This window comes from Gracilinanus agilis, chromosome 1 (genome assembly GCF_016433145.1).
Source record: "Gracilinanus agilis isolate LMUSP501 chromosome 1, AgileGrace, whole genome shotgun sequence".
In the NCBI taxonomy this organism is placed as follows: Eukaryota; Metazoa; Chordata; class Mammalia; order Didelphimorphia; family Didelphidae; genus Gracilinanus; species Gracilinanus agilis.
Window position 1 is genome coordinate 388,003,262 of NC_058130.1, and position 17,957 is coordinate 388,021,218.

Consider the following 17,957-nt stretch of genomic DNA (forward strand, 5'->3'; position numbering starts at 1 on the left):
GTCAGCATGGTGTATGGAAGGTATACTGAAATTAAAGGAAGAAGTGAGTCCAAGTCCCAACTCCATTGTATGACTATTGGGAAAGTCACTTTATTTCTATGAGACTCAGTTTCCAAATCTGTAAAATGGAAATGATAAGACACACTTCCTATATCAAATGGATAAGGTGAGGAAAGTGTTTATTATTATTATTATTATTTTTTGTAAATCATAGTGTTTGCCAGACTCATGATTACAAATGAATTATCATCATAATGCTTTTCCCATTCAGGGAACACAGGGCATGGCATATTTTGATTCTAGTACTTGGGCAGTTAGGTGGCACCATGGATAGAGCACTGGATCTGGAACTTATCAAATCCAACTTCAGCCTCTTCCTAGCTGGGTGACCCTGGGCAAGTCACTTAGTTAAGAAAATCCCAAACGGGGTCATGAAGAGTCAGACACTATTGAAAAATGACTGAAAAAAGCAATACAATGATCCAGGACAATTCTGAGGGACTTATGACAAAGAATGCTATCCACCTCCGGAGAAAGAATTTCTGGAATCAGAATGAGATCAAAACATGCAATTTTTCACTTTAGTTTATGTGGGATTTTGGCTTTATATGATTATTCTCTTACAAAAATGAATAATATGGAGATACATTTTGCATGGTAATGCATTTATTACCCAGATCAAATTGCTTGCCAACTCTGGGAGGAGAGAGATAATTTGGTTTATATAACTTGGGAAAACTTAGGTGGAAATGTGTTATTATATGTAATTGATAAAGTAAAATATCTTTATAAAAATAAATATTCATTCTTGCTAACTAAAAAAAGAAACAACTGCATAACAACAATCTAGTAGTTAGAAACTACAGAAAGTAATGTAGAGGTGTCTTTCTAAAATCAAATCCCTGAAATAGGAAGAAAGTCTAGAGGAGAGCACACCAACCACAGAATCCCCATTGTGTTCTTATCACAAGGACTAGAATTCTAAACCCAGTGTTCTGATGGGGTCACTTGGAGGCTTTGGTCTTACCCATGAAAAAGGCTAATAGATCTGATCATATTTAAGCAAAGAGGAAAAAAATACTCAAAAGAGTGGGAGGCAGGAAGGGAGGTAGTTTTAAAATTATTTACATTTTAATTTTTTAAAATTAAATCAATCAATCAATTAAATAAAACATAACAAAAAACAAAAATTAATTAATTAATTAGATTAACTAAAATTACATTTAAAATTATTTAAAATTATTACAAATCCTTTTCCAATGTAATTTTTATAAGTTTTATAAATTTTTATAAATTTTATATAAAATTTTTATAAATTTTTATAAATTTTAGAAAAAAACGTTTTACAATCTCATTGTGTGAGGAGCTTAAGGGTACTTTGCCATTTCAGAAAAGTTCTGTGTGAAGATGCTTTATGCTAATGGTTCCCAAACATTTTGGTCTCAAGATCCCCTTACTCTTTTTTTAAAAAAATTAATGGGGAGGGGAACCACATTTTGAGGACTGCTGCTTTAAGCTATCTCTGTAACAGTCTTTTCCTGGTAGAGGCCGGAGGGCAAATGAATGGTTTTCCTCCTTCCTCATGGGAAGGCAGGTGCTTTATAGGTTGGTTCACTGGAACTGAAGGTTTCAGCAGAATTCAAAAGCTTGGTTAGAGTATAGCCAGGCAGTTCACTAGGGATAGAAATAAAAGAGAAAGATATGGAGGTCTGCCTTTGCCTGAGCAGGCCAGCACTCCAGTTCTCCTTCCTCCCTATCCCTAGGCTTAACATAAATATTTCCTTCCCCTCATTCCTCAAAACTAGCTCCTTTGGCTGGCATAGAAAAGCCAGAGGCTAATAGCATGTCATGGAGCCCTGCCTACCTGCATACTGCTTAGATCCTGGGAGTACCTGTGCTAATGAACTTAACAGTCAATCAAGCACTCCTGTCTTGTTATCTATAAAGACTATCTTGCCATCTGCCTGGTGTCCACTTTCTTTTCCCCATCTAAAATCCTGTGTTCATGCCTCCAGGTCCTGGGGGAGTTAATACACTTAGAATGGAACTCCAGCTCTGTGACTGAGCTGCCATGATTGTTGGGCAGTTGAAGATAAACTCACCTAGCCTACTAAATCTAGCTGGCAGAAGACCAGCCAGATCTTTACATTCTATCCAGCAGTCTTCTTGGGTTATGTTGCCATCTGTCCTGCCACCATTCTCTTCTCCATCTGTAACAGTATCCTACAACCTGAACCATGTTCCCAGAAACCATGACCTGGTCTCAGGAAGGGTTCATTCCCATCCCACCCTCTGCCCCCAAAACACACCCTTCTCCCTTGTTCTCTAAGTAATATATGTATACTGCCCTATGGATTAACTCATCATTCATGTGACTTTCCAAATCAAAGCTTCCTTCTCTAGCCAGTGCCCCTCTGTTTGTATTGTCTCAATGGAGCATGAAGCTCTGAATTAAGACATTATTAGTTGTTTGCTTTGAGGACAAAGACAGGTCATACAGCAGCCCATGAAGCTAGCCAGATTTTAAGGCAGAATTCCCAGAGGTGGAAGGTTGCTGGAAACCTCTTACCTGAAAAACTGAAAAACTGAGCTGTCATCACTAGTATCCTGTCAGACCTAGGAAGAATTCCAGTTTATATATATATATTTAAAACTCTTACCTTCTGTCTTAGAATCAATACTATGTATTGGCTCCAAGGCAGAAGAGGGGTAAGGGCTAGGCAATGGGGGTTAAGTGACTTGCCCAGGGTCACATAGCTAGGAAGTGTCTGAGGTCAGATTTGAACCCAAGACCTCCCATGTCTGGGTCTGACTCTCAATCCACTGAGCCACCTAGATGCCCCCTCCAGTTTATATTTTCAAATATTGCACTTAATAATCTGAATGAGTCATTTTACCACAGAAAGTAGTGTGATTCAATGGAAAGATTGTTGAAATTGGAGTTATAAGACTTGAATTCAAATCATGATTTCCTTTGTGACTCTGGCCAAGTTGCTTAACCTTTCTGAGACTCAGTTTCCTCATCTTTAAAACAAGGGTACTGAGCTACATGACCATTAATGTCCCATCCAGCTCTAGTACTGCTTTCTGCCATTCTTTTATATCTTCTTAATTGACTCATCCCACTCACCACAGAGCCTTTTCTAAGCCTTTTAAACTTCTATAGCTACTTCTTTCTCATCTTCTCAGCTGAGAACCTTATACTCATATTTCGATAAAAAAAATGAGGGCAATTGCCAAGAATTTTCTTTTCTCCCCTTTTCTTCATCTTATGCTACCCAAATTTCTTTTGCCACTATCTCCTTCACTCCCATCTTACATGGTCTTTCTTGTCAAGATAAGCCCTTTTACATTCCATCCCATCTTTTCTAGCAGATGGTTTTTTTTTAAATCACCACCACTCTTCCACTTATCTTCTATTTCCCCATATCTACTGGCTACTTCTCTATTGCTTACAAAATGCTCATGTCTTCCCCATCCTCAAAAAAAAATCTTCATTCAATCTACTACCTATGGATTCCCACTACCTATTGTCCCATATCTCTCCTCTACTTTGTGGCTAACCAACTTGAGAACGCTTTCTATCTACAATTGGTCTCCATTTTCTTTCCTTCCAATCTCTTTATAGTCTGGCTTCTGATCTTATCATTCGAGTCTAATCACAGAGAAAACAACCTGATGGGGGTCCTTGGGGTCCTTTCTGATGTATGTTTTATATCCTAGTATTTCTATGCTAATGATTCTCAGATCTAGTTTTCCAGTCCTAACCTCTTTCTCCTGACTTTTAGTCTTAAATTTCCAGCTACACATCGAACATCTGTAACTGAATGTGCTGTAGACATCTTAAATACATCTAAAACTGAGTTCATTATCACCTTCTCCAAATCCTCCCTTTTTTCTGACTTCTCTATTCCAGAGGTTTTTTTTTTTTACCTTATCTTCTGTCTTAGAATCAATTGATTCGAAGAGAAGAATGGTAAAGGCTAGGCAGTGGGGATTAAGTGACTTGCTCAGAGTCACACAGCTAGGAAGTATCTGGAGCCAGATTTGAACTCATATCCAGGCTTGGCTCTCATTCCATTGAACCATCTAGCTGTCTCCCTGTCTTCTCTATTACTATTTCGAGAGTACTACCATCTTTCCAGGCACACAACCTAAGAGTCATTCTTAACCTCTCACTCTCTCTCACTTCTATTCAGTTGTCAAGTCCAGTGTCTTTTACTTCTACAACATCTCCCTTTCCCCCCTTCTCTCCTCTGAAACTATTACCATCTGGTTGTAGACCCTCATCACCTCATGCCTGGATTATTGAAATATTCTTCTGGTTGGCCTCCCTGCCTCAAGTCTCCCCACATTTTCAATCCATCTTCCTTTCAGCAATAAAATGATTTTCCTAAAGCACAGGAATTATCAGGTCATCATTGAATTTACTCAATAAACTCCAGGGACTCCTGTTGCACTTATCATAGTACCTGGCATATGGTGAGCACTTAATAAAAGCTTTTTGACTAATTGGAAATTGGCCATCTTCAAAGCTCATGAAAATAATGCTCTTATAAAATCCATGTGACATAGGTAGAACTAGTATAATTATCCTCATTTTATAGATGAGAAAACTGAGACTCAGAGTGGTGTCATGACTTGTCCAAAGTCCTCTCACTAGTATCACAGTCAAGATTCAAATCCAAATATCCTGATCCCAAAGAACTTTTCATTATATATACATTCTTATGTTTTCTGAATCATCACAAATAGTTTGTCTTTCACCTTCTGACTAGATACTGTCTTATATTGTTTTCCAATTATTTCATATACATCAATGTTATTTCTTCCACTAGATTATAAACACCTTAAGCACAGAGTTAGTGTCTTATACATCTCTGTAATATCCCACAGCACCTAGCAAAATGCTAGACATATAATAGATGGTCAATACTTTTTATCTTGGGACAGCTAGGTGGCTCAGTGGATAGAGAACCAGGCCTGGAGACAAGGAGGTCCTGGGTTCAAATCTGGCCTTGGGTACTTCTTAGCTGTATGACCCTGAGCAAGTCACTTAACCCCTATTGCCTAGCCCTTATGGCTCTTCTATCTAGGAACTAAAAGATACTATTGATTTTAAGACTTGAGGTAAAAATTTAAAAAAAAAATTTAACTTTAAAAAACCTCAAAACTTATTGTTTCTTTTACTTTTGAAATTCTATTAAAAATTAAAACTTCTCTGGTTTTATAATCAAGTCAAGCTCTGCTACTATACTTCTGAGTGGTGTGTCTAGGCCCTGCTTTATTCTGAGTTTGTGTTGCTAGGTCCCATCTTCTGCAGGAATCCAAGAGTCCTGTCTCTAGCTATAATTAGGCACCCGGTTGCTGGTCTATCCCTGGCTGCCCAGTCTTTGTCCCTGGGCTTCCCAGAATAGCCGATGCTCTGTCTCTCTCTATCCTGCTATGGGACCCTGATGTTTCTATTTACCTTCCACTTACTCTAGCTCATCTCCTCTCAGCTTTGGGGATGAGTTTGGGGGGTGCTTCTGCCGTCTTAGATTGAAGGAGTTCATAATTGATTTTCTTTCTTATTAGTCCTTCTGGTACATTTTTAGAACTTTATTGGCATATTTGTGGGAAATTTGGCATCTTCTAGATCCTAACATGTTGCCATCATCCCACAATCCTCTCTTCTATAATCCATTAAAGAGGATGTTTGTTGAATCAGATTAGATGTGTTTAATTGAACAAAGTAACACTCTTCCTCCTATTCTCTTCCCCCTAAAATAGAAAGTTTATTTGATTATATTTCCTCCCCTTTTACACCACAATCATTTCCTGATATTGTCTCTCCATTGAACCCTCCCTTATAACAAAGGCCAATGATTAAGCAAACCTGAAACCATAGTTAACATTGTAAACCTATAGTCAACTTCCACTCTACCAGAAAGAAGGCAGTGTATTTCTTGGTCTCTTCTCCAAGATAACCCTACCTCAAGGAAACCACATTTTATTGTGGGGTAGGAGGGGAAACAACATGCGAATAACTTTGAATGTGCAAGATAGTACAGAATAAAAGGAAAATATTCTTGAAGGGAAGAGATGAGGGGTGAAATGAGATTGGCCTTTTACAAATGGTTGGATTTAATCTAAGTTCTGAAGGAAGTCAGGGAATCCAGGAGATGAAGGGAAATAGAGTATTCAAGACATAGGAGATAGCCAGCAAGAAGGCCCAGAATTGGGAAATGGAGTGTGTTGTGTGAGGAACAGTGTAACTATATTTTAAAGTATAAAGGGGGGAATAAAGTATAAAAGGCCTGGGAAGGTAGGAAAGGATCTGGTTCCCAAGAACCATAAATGACAAAGCACTTTATACTTGATCTTGAGGGTTATGGGGAGCTAATGGAATTTATTATTATGCTATGCTTATGCTCTTTAGGATAACTGCGTGGATGCTGGACTAGAGCAAAGAAAGTCTTGAAGCAGAAAAACCAATTGAAAAACTATATGGTCCAGACTTGAGATGATGAAAGCCTGTATTAAAGTGGTGCTTATCTGAGAAAAGGGGATGCTTATATGAGTGGAGAAAAGGGGCAGTATGTGAGAGATGTTGTGAAGATAGAATTAATAAAACTTGATAGATTCTGTATATGGGGTGAGTATAAGTGAAGATTCAAGAATAATATTGAGGTTATGAGCCTGGATGACTGGGAAGATGGTGATGACCTTGACAATAAGCAGAAAGTTGGGGAGAAGGGAGGGTTTGGGGGCAAAGATTAAGAGTTCATTTTTGGACCTATGTTTGAGAAGATGATAAGAGCTGATGAGATCATCTAGAGATAGAAAAGAGGAAGAAGAGGGTCTAGGGCAGAGCCATGGATGACACTCATGATTAGGGATAATGATGTAGATGGTGAGTTGGCAGAAGAGAATGAGATGAAGAAGACAAGTAGGAGGAGAATCAACAGAGAACAGAGTCATAAGTACTCAGAGAGGTGAGATATCTGGGAAAAGAGGTTGAGCTACAGAGAAGACAAGAAGAATGAGGACAGAGAGTCTTTCTATTTGGAAATTTAAAGATCACTGCTAATTTTGGAGGGAGCAATTTCAATTGAATGATGTTGTTGGAAGACAAACTGCAAAGGGTCTAGAAGAGAGTTAAGAGAAGAAAAGAAGACACTAAATATAAATGACTTTTTTTAAGGAGTTTGCCAAGAAAGGTGAGAGAAATCTTGGACAATAGCTATTGGGAACAGAAGGGTCAAGTGAGGTTTTGAAATTTTTATTTAAGGATCAAGGAGTGTAGGCAGTAGGGAAGGAGCCACAATGGGCACAGAAAGACTGAAGATTAGAAAGTTAGTGGGAATGATAGTGGGGACAATTTGACAGAGAAGACCTGAAGGGAAGGGGTAGAGAGCGTAATCATCTTTGTGTTTCCAGCCCAGTGTCTTACACATAGTAGGTGCTTAACAAATGCTTTTTGGGATGTATTGGAATAAGTCCAAGTGAACTTTGCAACTCAAATGTCAATACTGAGCACACTAAGCTTAGCTTTAGAGACAGCTGTATTTATTTATAAAGTATTTCCTCCTTCAGTCTGTGCTATATGACAGCCATGGGAAAAACAAACAAAACCTCCAGAACCTCATAGAGAGCTGTTGGAATTATAATTAAGGAGGGAGGTGGATGGGTGGAGATTATCAGAAAGAATCACATACAGTAAGTACTACATTATCATACTGAAATAAACCCGTTATTTATTTTTAAGTGTGCAATAGCTGCTTGAATTTCTTTACAGAAGAAAAGAACAAGTATTCTTATTATATAATATTCAGCTGACTTGCCCAGGCATAGTATGTGGAGAACTAAGGCTGAGTTTGAAGAACAGTATTACCTTACCAATGGATGAAACTCCACATAATTACTCTCTGAGTTACAATAGTTAAACACATACACACACATCCATTGTCATTCCATATAGTAGGTATTATGTAAAGTCAATGGGATATCTTCCAAGATAGCCCATTCCAATTTGGGGGCAGCTCTAACTGCTCCAAACAGAATCAATCATCATCCCCTAACCTTTTCTTCTAATTTTCTAGTTTCTGTGGGGGCTCCACTCATCAAAAACTTAGTCACTTAGAGTCCTAAACTTGAGGTCATCTTTGACATTTCTCTGTATTTCACCTCCTCATTTGGTCTATCCTACCTTTTTTTTTTTTTAAACCCTTACCTTCCATCTTGGAGTCAATACTGTTTATTTGTTCCAAGGCAGAAGAGTGGTAAGAGCTAGGCAATGGGGGTCAAGTGACTTGCCCAGGGTCACACAACTAGGAAGTGCCTGAGGCCAGATTTGAACCTAGGACCTCCTATCTCTAGGCCTGGCTCTCAATCCACTGAGCTACCCAGCTGCTCCCTCCATTCCACCTTTAACACAGATCTCACATTTATCATCTTCTCTCTTTTTAACTCAAATACCATCCCTTCAGTAAAAACTTACATTATCTCCCGAGATGCAATTATCTTCTACTTCCTCATGTTTTCCTAGTAGGCTTTCCTAGTAGCTTCCTATTTCCCCTCTCCTAGATGTACCTCAAGAAGTTATGATGAAACAGTTGTAGTTGATTTCTATGAGGAACTATTCTCAGCTACTGAAGAAGGTTATATGAAGAAATCAGAGAAGGGATAGTAAAAGATGTTGAGCTAAATAAGGAGAAAGAAAAACCGTGACTGATTTGAGGAACTCTGGAATTGGGAAGAAGATCAAAGTTTGAATGTGGAGAGGAGAAATTTTTGAGAATTTAAAATTGAAGGAGAATAACGAAGTAAAAGGGGGCTGACACTGAATGAGTCTTCTTTGATCCTTCTTTTATTCATGTTTAACTTTGTCTTTTTGCTGACCAAATAGCTCTAGTTGTCTCTAGGATCAAATATAAACTCCTCTGGTGGTATCTAAAACTATTCACTGTCTTATTCTATTTTAATCTTCAAGTCTTCTTATACATTCCTACCCTTTATATATGCTTAGTTACAAACTAGCCTAGAGTACTTGTTAATCCTCACACATGACAATCAATTTCCTATCTTTACACTTTTGTATACTCTATCCCCCATTTACTCCCTTCTGAGGCATCTTGGATCCTTAGCTTCTTTCAAAGTTCCATTTAAGCTCAAATCCTACATGAGATTTTTCCTGATTCTCTGTAGCTGGTAGTGCCTCTTCCTTCAAATTACATTACTGTGAATTCGCTTCTAAATGTATGTAGCAGCAGTATTCTTGTATTGTGATCAGAGTTATTCAGCTAGTTCTATTCCTTCCCCTATTGCCTTACTACTAACTTATTGCCTACATGTGTCTCCTTTGGGAAGCTGTAACAAAAAGGATCTATGATTCTCTTTCTAGTTCTGAGCCCCCAACCAGAGACAGCTCCTTGGCAAAGATTTCAGTTTTAAATCTATTTCTCTCTTCTCCAGGAATTTCTCTCTTCCTCCCTAGAACTGATTCCTCCCAACTAATTCCCCTTTAAAAATGCCTGGACTAGTAAATTCCTTGGTTTAACAAGTTAATAAGATAATATAAACCTTTAAAACAAAGAAGGTAAATAGACTTCCCCCATTCCCAGAAAGAAAAGACCTCAGGCTATATTGAGAGATTCCAAGAGGAAAGAGGAAATAGAGAATTACTGCCTTAGGATCTGAGGTCCAGGAGTATTCCAATAATACAGTGCCTATCTGGAAATGCTAAACCAGCCAACCCAGGCTGTTTCCTAGCTCCATGTGACCTCTTTCAGAGTTCCCTTCTTTAGCTCTGTTGTTTTCTCCATGTCTCATCATGACCTGGGTTCCTGCTCCACCAGCCTGTTCTCACTCAAACAGATCTTCCACTTTCTTTCATTGTCTTTTAGGGGGCATCAGAGAACTTGGCCAAATATCTCCTGGCCAAAGACATTGCTCTTTTTAAATCAAGGGACTTGATCACACTTCATAAAAGGATGACATGATAATTGATAGGACTGAATTTTTGCAGTTATTTTAACACCTTGTTATTGGCTCCTTACATTTTGCGATTAGGTCTTATCTTTCAGAGAGCAATTCCCTTATATTTTCCTCCAGTGAAACACTTCTATTGCCAAACCTCTTGTGCTTATACAATTGAAGAAAATACAAAAAAAATACAAAACAAAAAGGCAAGAAAGACCAGTTTATATCCTCAAATCCTTTTGGATAGATAGGCATAGACAGATACAAACAGATATAAAGACCTGGTCAGTTGCCTCATAGATGTAGTAGTACTGACCTATGCCAGTGGTTCCCAAACTTTTTTGGCCTACCGCCCCCTTTCCAGAAAAAATATTACTTAGCCCCTTGGAAATTAATTTTTTAAATTTTAATAGCAATTAATAGGAAAGATCAATGCACCTGTGGCCATCACTGCCCTCCTGGATCGCTGCAGCACCCACCAGGGGACAGTGGTGCCCACTTTGGGAATCATTGACCTATGCAGATTCAAATAAGTTTTTTGTCCTACATGTAGATGTCCCCTTGTGAAGGGCCTATATCACAGAATGATGATTACCAGAGGGAGGAGCAGCAGTGAGGCTTGTGATCCCAAACACCAGCTAGAGTTCTTGGCTTTGAAGCCGGCTGCTACTGAAGACTATGTGTAAGGAGTGAAATTGCAATTATGGACTGACAACAACCCACTGACATGTCCTGATTAGTGCCAAGTCAGATGCTACTTGTCAGAAATGGGGGGGTAGTACTAGTACCTGTGGATTCAGTATATATACTATGAGCCAGCAAAGAATGATGGGAATAAATATTCCCTGCTCTGAATGTCATATGACATCAACATTATGAAGAGAGCTAAGAAAAGAGTGAAGATTGCCTTTGTTGCTGAAGGAGCGAGATTACAAGAAAATGGCAATGGAGTTGAGCATTTCTGACTTTCACCTGGACAATATGCTAGCAGGATATGTGAATTTTATTTCATTGAACTGGCCTCTATTGTGTCAGTTTATAGATGACTAATGATGAGAGCTAATGGTTTAGGAGAGATTAATAGAAGGAACAAGCCAAGAAATATGGAAATGTTATTAAAGGACACAAATTTTAGTCTGTAGAAAGTATGTCATAGTTGAGACAATGGAAGAAGTTGGTGTTATACAACAGTGGCATATCAGACTGTCAGTGATCTCACAAATGGCTCTGGGAAGCAACTGGTATTACTCAAAGCATGTTGTCCTAGGGTCATAAAATTTTTACATTGCGACTTTGGATATATGAGTCAAGAGAGAAAAGACTTTAGAGCTAAGATACAAGAATTCAGGCTGACTTCAATTGCCATGAAGAAGTATGAGATGTAATCATTGAGTGACAAAAAAGTGGGAAAGGGGGAGAGTTTTAGGGGAACAACAATGACTTTAATTTTGGATATGTGAAGCTTAAAATATCTATGGTACATCCAGTTTGAGGTATCTAATAGGCAATTCGAAATGCAATACTGGAAGGAGGTGAGGAAAGAGGTTGAAAGTAGACAAGTAGATCTGAGCATCATCTGAATAGAAATCATCACTGAATCCATGGGAGTTGATGAAATCACCAAGTGAAATAATATAGAGGGAGAATATCAGAAGACTCTGGATAGAGCCTTAGAGGATCTTTATCATTAGTGAGCATGATGCAGATGAAGATCCAGCAAAGAAAACAGAGAAGGATTTCTTACTACCTACTCACCTCGACTATCCTCTCTCATCAGTAGGACACCCATCTCTTCAGATCAGCCCACATTCATACCCTTTGTCCATTTTATCTCCTGGGATCCTCATTATCCTTTGTTTGGTCAAGAATTCCTCTATCCATAGTTGTGAAAAATATCTTCTGGGGACAGCTGGATGGCTCAGTGGATTGAGAACCAGGCCTAGAGACGGGAGGTCCTGGGTTCAAATATGACCTCAGACACTGCCTAGGTGTGCGACCCTGGGCAAGTCACTTAGCCCCCATTGCCTAGCCCTTACCACTCTTCTGCCTCAGAACCAATACATAGTATTGATTCTAAGATGGAAGGTAATGGTTTAAAATATATATGTATATATATATGTATATATATATTTTCATATACATATATATCTCCTTCCTTGTTCCATTAATTTGTTGATGCCATAAATTTTCCTATTTAAATATTTGGGGCTTATTGTGCTATATAGGATGAAATATTGGTCTAAACCTAATTTTTGTCACATTGCTTTTCAGTTTTTGTATTTAGTCCAGTGGTTGTAATCCTTGGATTAAAAAAAAATGTTATTTTTATTATCATGCAAAACACATTTCCATATTGGTCATTGTTGTAGAAGCACATTCATACATAACCAAAACCTCTAAATAAAACCATGAATATACTGATGTAAAAGATAGTATGTTTTGATCTGCATCTGTTCAACTCCAACAGTTCTTTCAGTAATCCTTGGATTTTAAATTCCATGATACTGCTTGATTGCTTTTCATTCTTTTTTTCATAATTCCCCCCTTTTTAATTTAGAATATTTTTCCATGGTTACATGATTCATGATCCTCCCCCCTCCTCCCTCCCTTTTTACTTCCCCCTTCCCAAATCCGACAAGCAATTCCACTGGGTTATCATTGTTCAAAACCTATTTCCATGTTATTCATATCTGCAGTAGTGTGATCCTTTTAACATCAAAACCCCAATTATATCCCCATCACATTATGTGATTGATCACATATTTTTCTAATGCATTTCCATTCCCACAGTTCTTTTTCTGGGTGTAGATAGTGTTCTTTCTCATAAGTCCCTCTGGATTGTCCTGGATCATTGCATTGCTGCTAGTAGAAAAGTCTGTTAAATTCGATTGTGCCATAATGTATAGGTCTCTGTGTACAATGTTCTCCTGGTTCTGCTCCTTTCATTCTGCATCAATTCCTAGAGGTCTTTCTAGTTCACATGGAATTCCTCCAGTTCTTTTTTCCTTTCAGCACAATAATATTCCATCACCAATAGATACCACAATTTATTGAGCCGTTCCCCATTCAATGGACACCCCCTCATCTTCCAATTTTTTGCTACCACAAAGTACAACTACAAATATTTTTGTACAAGTCTCCAAAAGGCTTTATTAAAGAAAGTATAGCTTGAGTCTTTAACACCATGGGCTAAACAAGTTTCTGGGGGCAGCTTTGTTGTCTTTTTAGGAGAAAAAACTAGCTGAACCCATGTTTTGGGAGAAGGGGATGGACTCCAATTGACAATGAACCTAACACATAGATATTGGTAATGACTCTTTGGCAAAAACCATATGAGCAAACGTTTGGTCAGGTATTCTAGTAGGCTATGCCAAGTGTTCTAAAAAAGAGACAGAGACAAAGATAGGGAGAAACAGAGACAGTAGAGAGAGCCAGGATCAGAGAGCCAGGATCAGAGAGACAACAGAGAGAGAGACCAAGACTCTTCAAAGAAGCAGGCAAATTAAGAAAGGGAGAAATTACCCATAAGAATCAAGGATGGACTATAGGAGGTATAGTATGTGTGAGGTTCACATGTGTGGGTTGGAATTGGAGAAACTGAGGCTATGGTAACACAGGAACAAGACTGAGTTTTGGAAAATGAAACTGCAATTTCTTCCTAGATGCCAAGTTTAGTAATGAAAGCTCCCCATGAAGTATTACTTCTTAATATGTATTTCAGGGAATCCCTATCCTAGAAGGGAATAGATTTCAAAGGAGGTCAGCTCTATTAGGGAGGTCTCCATTAAGAGCATCATCTCCTTTTGTCCAGGGATTCTCAAGATGAGAAGGAAGAATATATATCCTTGGGAAGAGATAAGAGAACATCTTCCCCTTGGATCCTTTTGTCTGATTGTCATGGGCCAATAATGGGGCAATGGATTAAAGCCCATTTTGCAAAAGATAGAAGATTTGGATTAGGTCATTTCTAAGGATTATATAGAATTGAGATTCTGAGATTCTAAGTTTGTAAGTAGAGAGCTGAGCAATTATTCAATCAAACTGTATTTTTGAGGGAAAAAACATCTTTTTTCACCAACATCTAGTTTTCTTTCCTTGAATTATCCAAATGATTACTTTTTAGATGTAGATAGGACTAAATTTTTCATAATTCAACTGAATCTTTAAAATATGCCTCAGACCAGTTGCCAAGAGCCTAGAAATGCTGTTATCTTTCAAGGCTGTGCTAGCTGACCTCATCCCATTATAATTGCACAATTATTCAAAGTGAATTGTTCAACTTTTTCTGATTCCTCTCTTTTTCTTCATGTAATCTCTTTAATGTCTCTTGTTTGGAAGAAATTCGAGAGTTCAGTGAACCTGAAAGTCTTCATTAGGCACAAACTGAAAATTGGATGCCTTTTAGTGAATTTGTAGTAGGTTCTTTGAAGGGACACTCCTCACTAGCTATGGAAATTTAACAGGCTTTTCTCCAGGGACTGTCACACGAACCTGGATACATCAATCAGCCCAGAAATGAATATCCAAGATTTTCTGTTTTCTGTTTTTTGCAAAATGTCAGGTTTCATTTTTATTGAGCTCTGAGAGGTTTAGTTGTTTATTGAAATAAACAGCACTAACAACAGTTCTTTCCAAATGCAGAATCTTTCCATTCATTTAAATGAAATGAAATATTTCTGGCATGTTCATATGAGACAAGAGAACAGGATATAAAACATACATCAGAAAGGACCCTAAGGACCCCCATCAGGTTGTTTTCTCTGTGATTAGACTCGATTTCCTGTGATTAAATTAGATTATTTATGACTTTAAAAAAAGACACAACAATGAAAAACCTCTCCAAAGAGAAGGATTCAGATCCTAATTCCCCTGCTGCAGATTTGGAAGATTCATAAGTTGGGAATTGAAATTCCATGACAACATCTCAGTCTGAATGTGAATGCACAGACCAAGCTTGATGCAGAACATGCATAATGAGACCCAAATCACAAATCCCTGTTGAGTCTGATTGTTCCTACCCTGCCAGGTATGACATATCTAGAAGGGTTTTCTTTTCCCCGGCAAGTGTATGTTTGTGTGCACAAGAACATGTAGTGTGTATATGTATATATATGTTTTTCAGTGGTAAAAGCAAGTTAATTCATCCCTACCCTACACTCATATGCTATAAGAATGCATAGTCCTGAGCTATGAAACAGCCCAAACATGATTTGTGATATGGAAAATCAGAGTGAACATCTACATTCAGTATTCTTTAGAACCCATTAGCTAATTTCTTTTTACTTCTTTTAGTACAGTGATTTCCAAAGTGGGTGCCACTGCCCCCTGGTGGGTGCTGCAGCAATCCAGGGAAGCGGTGATGGCCACACGTTTTTAACTTTTTTTGTATTACATTCTATTCTGAGTTCAACAAATAGTTTCATAATTTCAAAGTTCAATGTTTCTAATTTACAGCTTTCTTTACTATATTTTACAAAAAAGGTAGAAACATTAATACATATATCTTTCCTATTAATTGCTATTAAATTTAAAAAAAATTAATTTCCAAGGGGCACTAAGTGATATTTTTTCTGGAAAGGGGGTGGTAGGCCAAAAAAGTTTGGGAACCACTGATTTATTAGAAGAAACATTCCTCTACTCTGTCAAAGTTCTTCTCTGAGCCCTATACTTAAACCTCCTACTGTGTTAGCTAAAGGACTAGTCTCCTACAAAGGATTTATTATATAGTTTCTGTATTCCATTATTGTCTTTTCATGGCTAAATTTCTTGAGAAGGGTATTTATTATCAGTGCTCCATTTCCTGTCCTCTTACTCTCTTAACTCTACAATCTGGTTTTTGACTTCATTCAACTGAAAATTCTCTCTCCAAAGTTACCAATGATCTAACTCTAAATTGACAAATCTAATGACTTTTTCTTAATAATCATCCTTCTTGATTCCCCCTTCTCTTGGATACTCTCCTCTTTTTACCATACTGCTCTCTCCTGATTCTCTTCCTATCTGTCTGACTATTCCTTCTCAGTCTCCTTTGTTGTGTTTTCATCTGTATCATGCCTGCTAATGGAGGGTCTTTCTCTCTCAAGGGTTTCTCCTGGGCTCTCTTCTTTTCTCCCACTATACTATTTTGCTTGGTGATTTCATCAGCTCCCATAGATTTAATTATTATCTCAAAGCTGATAATTCTCAGATCTCTTTATCCAGCCCTCTCTGCTGACTTCAAGTAATACATCTCCAAGTGCTTATTTGACTTCTCAAAATGAATATTCCATAGTTATCTTTTTTTTTTTTTAAACCCTTACCTTCCATCTTAGAATCAATACATCTTCAAGGGGGAATGTAGGTAGCTCAGGGGATAGAAAGGTAGCCCTGGAGATGGGAAGTCCTAGGTTCAAATCTGACCTCAGATACTTCCTAGCTGTGTGACCCTTGGCAAGTCACTTAAGCCCCATTGCCTAGATTTTATCATTCTTCTTTCTTGGAACCAATACATAGTATTGATTCTAAGACAGAAGGTAAGGTTTGAAAAAAATCAACATATTCAAAACAGTTCATTATCTTCTCCATCAAACCCTTTCCTCTTCCTAATTTCCCTATTCCTGTGGAGGGCACCACCAATACTCTCAGACACCCAAGCTCACAACCTAAATTTTATACCCACATCCTTACTATTTCTCAAATCCCCTCTCCCCATTCAATCTGATAATAATTGGTATCAATTCCATTTTCATAATATCTCTCATATATGCATCCTTGTCTCCACAGCCACCACTATAGTGCAAGTCCTCATCAATTTGTGCTTGAACTATTGTATTCATTTTCTTGTTGCCTCAAGTTTCTCCCAACTCCAATCAACCTCTGTTTTCACTTTCTGGGAGAAGTCTTTCCTCAGTGTTATTGCCTTTGCTCTAATATTATCATCAATGTATCCTGTGTATACTTTGTCTTATTTAGTACTGGATTTTATATTTTATCTCCCTCACTAGACTGTTCAGGACACTGGAGGACAATGATTGTTTTTGCCTTTCTTTGATTCCTTAGGCTTTAGCATAGTGGCTGACCCAAAATGTGTGCTTTACAAAAGTTTGACTTGCCTTGCCTCTGTGCTGGGACCAGTGGGGTACAAAGATAATACTGTGCTAGTGCCTACTCTGTTCTACCAGGATGGCCACAAGTAGAGAAGAGAAGATGAGAGTGAAGGAAAAGCACTTACTCCATATCTATCCCCTCAGCCCAAAGATGAAACTCCCTGAAAAATTATATACCCATATTGAACAGTACACTTTCTGCCACTCCTTTTGTCAAATAAGACAGAAAGATTTTTTTGGTCATAGAATCTTTTTGTCCCCAAGTTTAAATTTGTTTGTTTCATTAAATTTCCAGTTGTATTTCACTAACTCCCTTCTCTCCCAGCCCTAGAGAAAGCATCATTTGATATATATATATATTTAATGAAGTATATATATATATACAAGCATGCATATATATATTTTATATATCACATATGTTCCTATTTATCAGTTCTTTTTCTGGAGATAGTTATTCACAGTTGTTCTTCAATCAACATTCTATTGCTGTATATAATGTTTCCTTGGCTCTGCCCATTTTGCTCTTCAACAGGCACCTCAGAAGCCACCACTTCCTATTCCTACTTGAAAAAAAATATTTTCTCAGGTTCTTCCACCTTTGCTTTAAAAACTCCACTGAAGGAGAACCCACTATTTTCAATTGTAGCAAGATGGTGGTTTTAGAAATTCTTCCTAAGCATCCTTCATTGCTTCTTACTTTTTCAAGAATATCTATGAATACTTTGCCACTCAGAAGAGGAATGGTCTTCTTTCATGAACATTAACATAGTCATAGAATTTATGAATAAATTCTTGCAACATGTCAATTACGTCTTCTCCCTTTCCCTCCCCTTTCCTCTCCTCTGTTTCTCTCCCTCTTTCCCTCCCTCTTTCTCTCCCTTTCTCTCTCTCTCTCCTTCCTTCCTTCCT